Source organism: Equus quagga, chromosome 7 (assembly GCF_021613505.1).
Source record: "Equus quagga isolate Etosha38 chromosome 7, UCLA_HA_Equagga_1.0, whole genome shotgun sequence".
In the NCBI taxonomy this organism is placed as follows: Eukaryota; Metazoa; Chordata; class Mammalia; order Perissodactyla; family Equidae; genus Equus; species Equus quagga.
Genome location: NC_060273.1, coordinates 133,137,890 through 133,143,918, shown reverse-complemented (window position 1 = coordinate 133,143,918; position 6,029 = coordinate 133,137,890). Strand labels below are relative to the sequence as shown.

The 6,029-nt window shown below is 42.8% G+C and overlaps 1 protein-coding gene across 1 annotated transcript in view; it reads left to right on the top strand.

Annotated features, from left to right (window-relative positions):
* Positions 1-251: 251 nt before the first annotated feature.
* TNPO1 (transportin 1) overlaps positions 252-6,029 on the top strand; it is a 90,023-nt gene continuing 84,245 nt past the window's right edge. Inside the window, exon 1 of the mRNA XM_046668655.1 lies at positions 252-270. The gene's annotated coding sequence lies outside the window, so the exon portion shown is untranslated. The remainder of the gene's footprint in view (positions 271-6,029) is intronic.

The following is a 6,029-nucleotide window of genomic DNA, read 5'->3' as shown; positions in this document are numbered from 1 at the left end:
TGGGGCCCGGCCGCCGCCGCCTCGGCCCGCGCGGCGAGGGCTGTGCGCGGCCGCCCGCCTCGCGCCCTTTGTATCGCGGCCGCGCCCGGGCCGCCGCGGGCCGTCAGCGCGGCTGCACTCGCCCGGAGGGCGGGCGGGCGGTCCGCGGAGAGAAACGTGGAGGCTGGCAGCCGGCGGCGGCCCTGCCTTCACGGGGACGGCGCAGCGCTGGGACTTCCTTTCACCCTAAAGGAAGGGCGTTTCTGAAATACAAGTTGTGTGGTGGATTAGGTATTTGGAAATCCAGGGGTGTAAGATGGGGTCCCGACGTGCTCGTTGCGGGGATGACAGGAGTTCCTTGGGATTTTAACTTTTCGCTGTGGCATCCCGGCCTTCAGATGGGGGTGGTAGGGAAGTTGTGCTCAGCGAAGCGGGGCGGGGGAGTCAGGTTTTTGGGAAACGATTCCGCTTTGACCCGGCCCTGCACCCCATTCTGAGAGAACGGCTCCGCCGAGTTGAAAACCAGCAGCTGCAAAAGGGGCTGTGCGTCCGAGGAGCCGCTTTCTGTCTGCTTCCTGTGCACGCGCAGAGCGTAAATGCCTCCAGCTTGGCAGCGCGGCTTGTCCTTCCCCTGGTTGCCTCTGGGCCTGGTGAACTGTGCTGCTTCGTTGTCTTTTTCCGAAATGGGGCCCTCCCCGCGTCAGCCCTGATGGACGGACATCTTCGTCCTGGGCGTGCAGGGAATTACTGACTTCCTCCCACTGCAATAAGTACGAAATCTTTTAAAGTGATCAGGCTTATTACCATTATATATTGGGAGCAGGATAAGGTTTTGGTAAGAGTATGTATGATTCTGGTTGTAAATATTCCCATCATCCAGACTTGTTATGGTATTCATTGTTTTTATGACTGGTTTTTTTTTTCTTTATGTAATTTTGAAGCTGTCGCGTGAACTCAGTTTTTCTACATATGGTAAATGAACTGCTTTGAAATGTCACTGTACTAAGCTGAGGAGAATTGCTTGCATTTAACCATGTTGAGTTCTGCAAATACTGTTTTTAAGAAATTTGGTTATAAAGGAAGGCAAACCCAGGGACATATGTACTGAAATAAGTTTATCAAATATAAACGGCAGGGAGGAGCACAGCAGTACGTGGGAGTTATTTTTATTGCCCAGGGCATTGATTATGAATATTTCTTCCTGGCATTGATATTTGAATACATATTGGTGCCAAAAAGATCTTGTTCCCGATAAAACTGTTCGGTTTACCAGCAAACAGGTGAGAAAGCTGAGAGAATTAAAGTGACTGGTTAACTGATGAAGTTTTTAAAAACGGTGGAGAATAATGCCACCTTCAAAAAGGAAGGATCAGAGCCCTTGAAATTCCCAAGATGTTGGGGATCTTTCTTAGCTGGTCCCATTCAGTTAGCGCCCTGGTAGATACCTGGTGAGTATTGGCTCGTCAGAGGGGTCTCCTGCGCTGCAGAGGGGGCGAACCCTGCAGTGGAAGACAGACGTTTCCAAGGGTGGGACTGTGAATTTGTAGTTATGTGCATGGGTGTGAGTGTAGGAGAGAGTTCCTAGACGCCACATTCTGTTGCTCCACGACCTCCTTGCTAGAATTCTTTGAAGTGCTTGTCAGTAGGTGTAATAAGTAAGAATGTTAGAGTTCTAGAGTCTTAATGCTGAAATGAGATATTGGAACAGGAAACAGGGGTGCAGATTTGTCTTGGAACTTTCTGGAGTGGGTAGAATACATACAGCAATGGTGGCTACATCTTACTCCAAGATGGTACCTGATGTTAGAGCAAATATCTGAACTCAGAACTGAAAGAAAGCTGATAACTCAAGGAAAGACCGCAGGATTTGAATTGAAATAGGTCTTTTTACTGGTTAAAATTTAAAAACAAAGCAGATCTTTTTAGTGTAGCGTAACAGTTAGGAACAGGAGCTCTCGAGCCAGACTTCTTGGATTCAAATCTTGGCACCTTTCATAATTATCTGCGTGGCTTTGGGCAAGTTACTTAATCTCACTGTGCCTCAGTTTTCTCATCTCATAATGTAATGAGGATTAAATGAGTTTGTACAATAAATAAGCTCTTAGAACTGGGCTTGGTGTGTAGTAAACACTCCGTAATTAATAACTGCTGTTAGTATGATCGTCGTCATGATTATTGATATTTTAGAAAACAACCATAAAATAGTAATCACTAGTATCAGGACTATGAGGTACCTATTGTAAACCCTTGATGCATTTCCTTTCAGTATTTTTAGTTTGATTTTTACATAGTTGAGGCTTTACTAGCTGAATAATTTTCCACTCTGCTTTTTTCAGCTAGTACCATAAGCATTTTCTCCTGCTATGATTTTGTCAGCGTCTTTTTATTTTTTATTTGTTTATTTATTTTGCAGGGAAAGATTCACCCTGAGCTAACATCTGTTGCCAGGCTTCCTCTTTTTTTCCCCTCGCAAAGCCCAGTGCATGATTGTATATCCTGGTTGTAAGTCCTTCTAGTTCTCCTATGTGAGCCACCACCACAGCCTGGCTACTGACAGATGGGTGGTGTGGTTCTGCCACCCGGAGACAAACCCGGGCCACTGAAGCAGTGAGAGCGCCAAACTTCAACCACTAGACCATCAGGGCTGACTCTTGTCAGCATCTTTTTAAATGACCACATGTTTGTGTGAATTTCTCTTAATTAAACGTTTTCCTGTTGCACAATTAGCAAGTTTCTAACTTTTTTATGCAGTTATAAGAACACTACAATGAACATCCTTGTACATAATACAATTTCTGTGTTTTAGATTATTTCGTTAAGGTAGATTCCCCAAAGTGAAAATATTGGGTCAGAGTATATGAACATTCAGAGCTCAAGGTCCATGTTGCCAAATTGCTTTTACTTAAGGGAAATAAAGGACTTAACCTGAGGAGCACATGTTTATTGCCCTTATTGCTTGAGATGGGAGGAGAGAGAGAGAATTAACATTTTTTCCGTGTAGTATACTAGACATTATTTGTAGGCAGTTAGCATGCATGGTTACTTTTACATATGTGATGCTCATTATCATAGACTTGTGTTACATGTGGGAGTTACTTCCATTTTACCGATGGGAGAAGTGAAGTGTAGATAGGTAAGTGCCTGAAGACTCAGAGTTCAAGGCTGGATCTGAATCTGGATCTGCCTGGTTGCAAAGCACATGTTCTTTTATTTGTAAAATTTTATGTAATATAAGTATTCAGAATTTTAAAATGAATACATATATATAATGAATGAATACAAAATCTTATAATGAATCTTTTTTTTTTTTAAAGATTTTATTTTTCCTTTTTCTCCCCAAAGCCCCCCAGTACATAGCTGTATATATTTTAGTTGTGGGTCCTTCTAGTTGTGGTATGTGGGATGCTGCCTCAGCATAGCCTGATGAGTTGTGCCATGTCCGTGCCCAGGATCTGAACTGGTGAAACCCTGGGCTGTCGAAGCAGAATGCGCAAACTTAACCACTTGGCCACGGGGCCAGCCCCGTATAACGAATCTTATAATTCACCATAGCATAGTGAATCTACTAACTATTAATCATAGATCACATTTTTAAGACAGTGAAACTGAGCTGGAAGTAATGAATGGATAAATTACAAAGTCACACCAGATAGGGCTTAGCTATCTACATACATTTTAGAAAAGGGAAAAAAAAACCCTTACTTGGATGAGATGTAATTGGTAGTGAATATATAAAGCTGGTTTGTAAAATGAATGCAGCAAGCATTTGTGGGTAAAACATTCTTAATAATGACCTCAGCACAGGTGGGGAGGGAAAAAAAGAGAAATCCATCGAAATTGAGGTTAAGAGAACTGACAAAGGCCCATTAAATAACTAAATTGAAAAATACGCTTAGTAAACCCCCTGGCAAAGTAAACTAAAGTCTTAATAGAGAGATACCCCCCCAAAATTAAGAGGTGTTCTAGATAAGGAGAATAAGGTAAGGGGTGGGAGATTAATTTTATACTGAAAATAAAAGCAAAAAAAACCCATTTGAGTTGCATTTTACAGTTGATTTTGAAGCACTCTGAAGCCACTAGTAAAATAATCATCTCTGGAGCCCTTTAATTCTCAGATGAAGAAGTTACTGCCGTAGATGATCCCAGAAAAGCATTGCTTTTGTCTTTACTAAGGAAGAAATTAGAGAAGAGAAATATTTCAGCAATCAGCAAATCGTGAGCGTATTAAACAGGTGTGAGTAAATGATTAGGTGGTATCCACCAGAATTGTAAAGAAACAAATATAAAACATTGATCCTTATGCTGCCATTAGAAATAATGGTTTTAAAAAATACTTAATGAAGTAAAAATATAGTTTACTTTGGTTGGAGCATAGGAAAACAGGGAAATGAAGAGAAAGATGGCAAATTAGGAAGGACTTCATGTGCCGTTTATTCATTCACTAAACATTTATTAGTGCTAGGATTGTCCCTTGTTTTCAAGAGATTTACATGCTAGTGGAGGAGAGATACGTAAACAGAAAAGTGCAGTGGAATAGGCACAGCTTTTATGATACGAATCTGGAGGCGCCCAAGAGGGCTAGCAATAGAGTCCGTGGGGAGGGTGGGAGAAATGGCTCAGGCTTTTCTGGGGAAAAGGGGCAGCACTTCAGAGGGCGTGTCAGCAAAGATAAGGACCTACTATGTTATTGTAACTCTAAGCAGTTGAGGGGCCCTAAAAGGTGTAGAGCAGGAGTCCACAGCTTTCTGCAAAGGACCAGACAGTAAATATATTCTGCTTTGTGGGCCATGGTAGTGCAAAAGCAGTCCTAGACAGTGGAGACTAGTGGGTGTGGCTGGATTGGACTGGTGGGCCCACTAGGATATGGTGGGGGGTTTGAAGAAGGGAGGACCTGCACGAGCCATTGAGAGATTTGAAATGAGGACTTCACAACATTGATTGGGGTGAAGAGCAGAATAAAATAGAAAGATAGGTTTTTTTTTTAAGCAATGTAAACCAATAAGAAAAGAGAAAACAATTTTTTAAATGGACAAATTCACAGAAGAGGAAATGCAGCTATGCAATAAACATGAAATAATGCTCTACCTCACCAATAGGGAAATGCAAAGTAAAACTGCCTTTTTTTACCCATCATATTGACAGAAGTGAAAAAGTTTTGCTAATGTGTATTGACAAGGTTGTAGGAAGACTCATGCATTGAATAAATCAGTACAACCATTTTAATTTGAAAGTAAAAACATTTTTGACCCAGCAGTTTCCCTTTCTTTCTCTGACACACCCAGAGAAATGGGTGTATCAGGAGTCATGTGTGTTCAAGATTGTCTTTGTCAGTAGCCACAGAACCTCCAGACTTCCAGGTCACCTTTCATCTCCTTCCCTCCGGTTCATAAAAGGGTCTGTGTTTGTCAACCTTTTTTTTAACCCCTTCCCAACTCTTCATGCTCTCCTGATGTGCCTTGCTGGAATTTACAGCCCATCATCCTCAAAATCCAGTCTCAACCTATTCTTGGTATTCCCTTCACTTTGTTGCTCTTGTGGAACCTGTGCACTGTGCATTTGGGGCTGTTATTTTTTCCCCATAGCTCTCCTTATCCCTGTGCTAGAGATGGGGAAGGTATCTGCCATGCATGTGTTTGCTGCTTTCAAGCTATTCTTCCTCCCTTCTCCCTAAAAATCCTCAGTTTGGGGTTGTGTCTTCAGGTTATGTAATCCACTACCCCTCCTAATTGCTATCAGTTACTACCCTCCAGGTCATTGGCCCTCGTTTCTCAATTATTTTAGCCCTGGGCTCATTGCCCCTCTTTCCAGTACCACCTCAGTCTTTATTTTGAAATTGAAGAGGTTATACATCACTGACCTTTCCAGTCCCCTGGGCTCTTGTTTCTTAGCTTTCTCCAGCGCTCCTCCCATCCAGCCCTTCTCAGTTGCTCACTCCAGTCGTCATCCCCTCTTGCCTCATCCATAACTGCAGTCCATCCGCAGTTTCTGTTTCATGTGCTCCATTCTGTGACGCACTTCCTGTTGGGGAAGTTAACTCCTTAGTGTCTCAG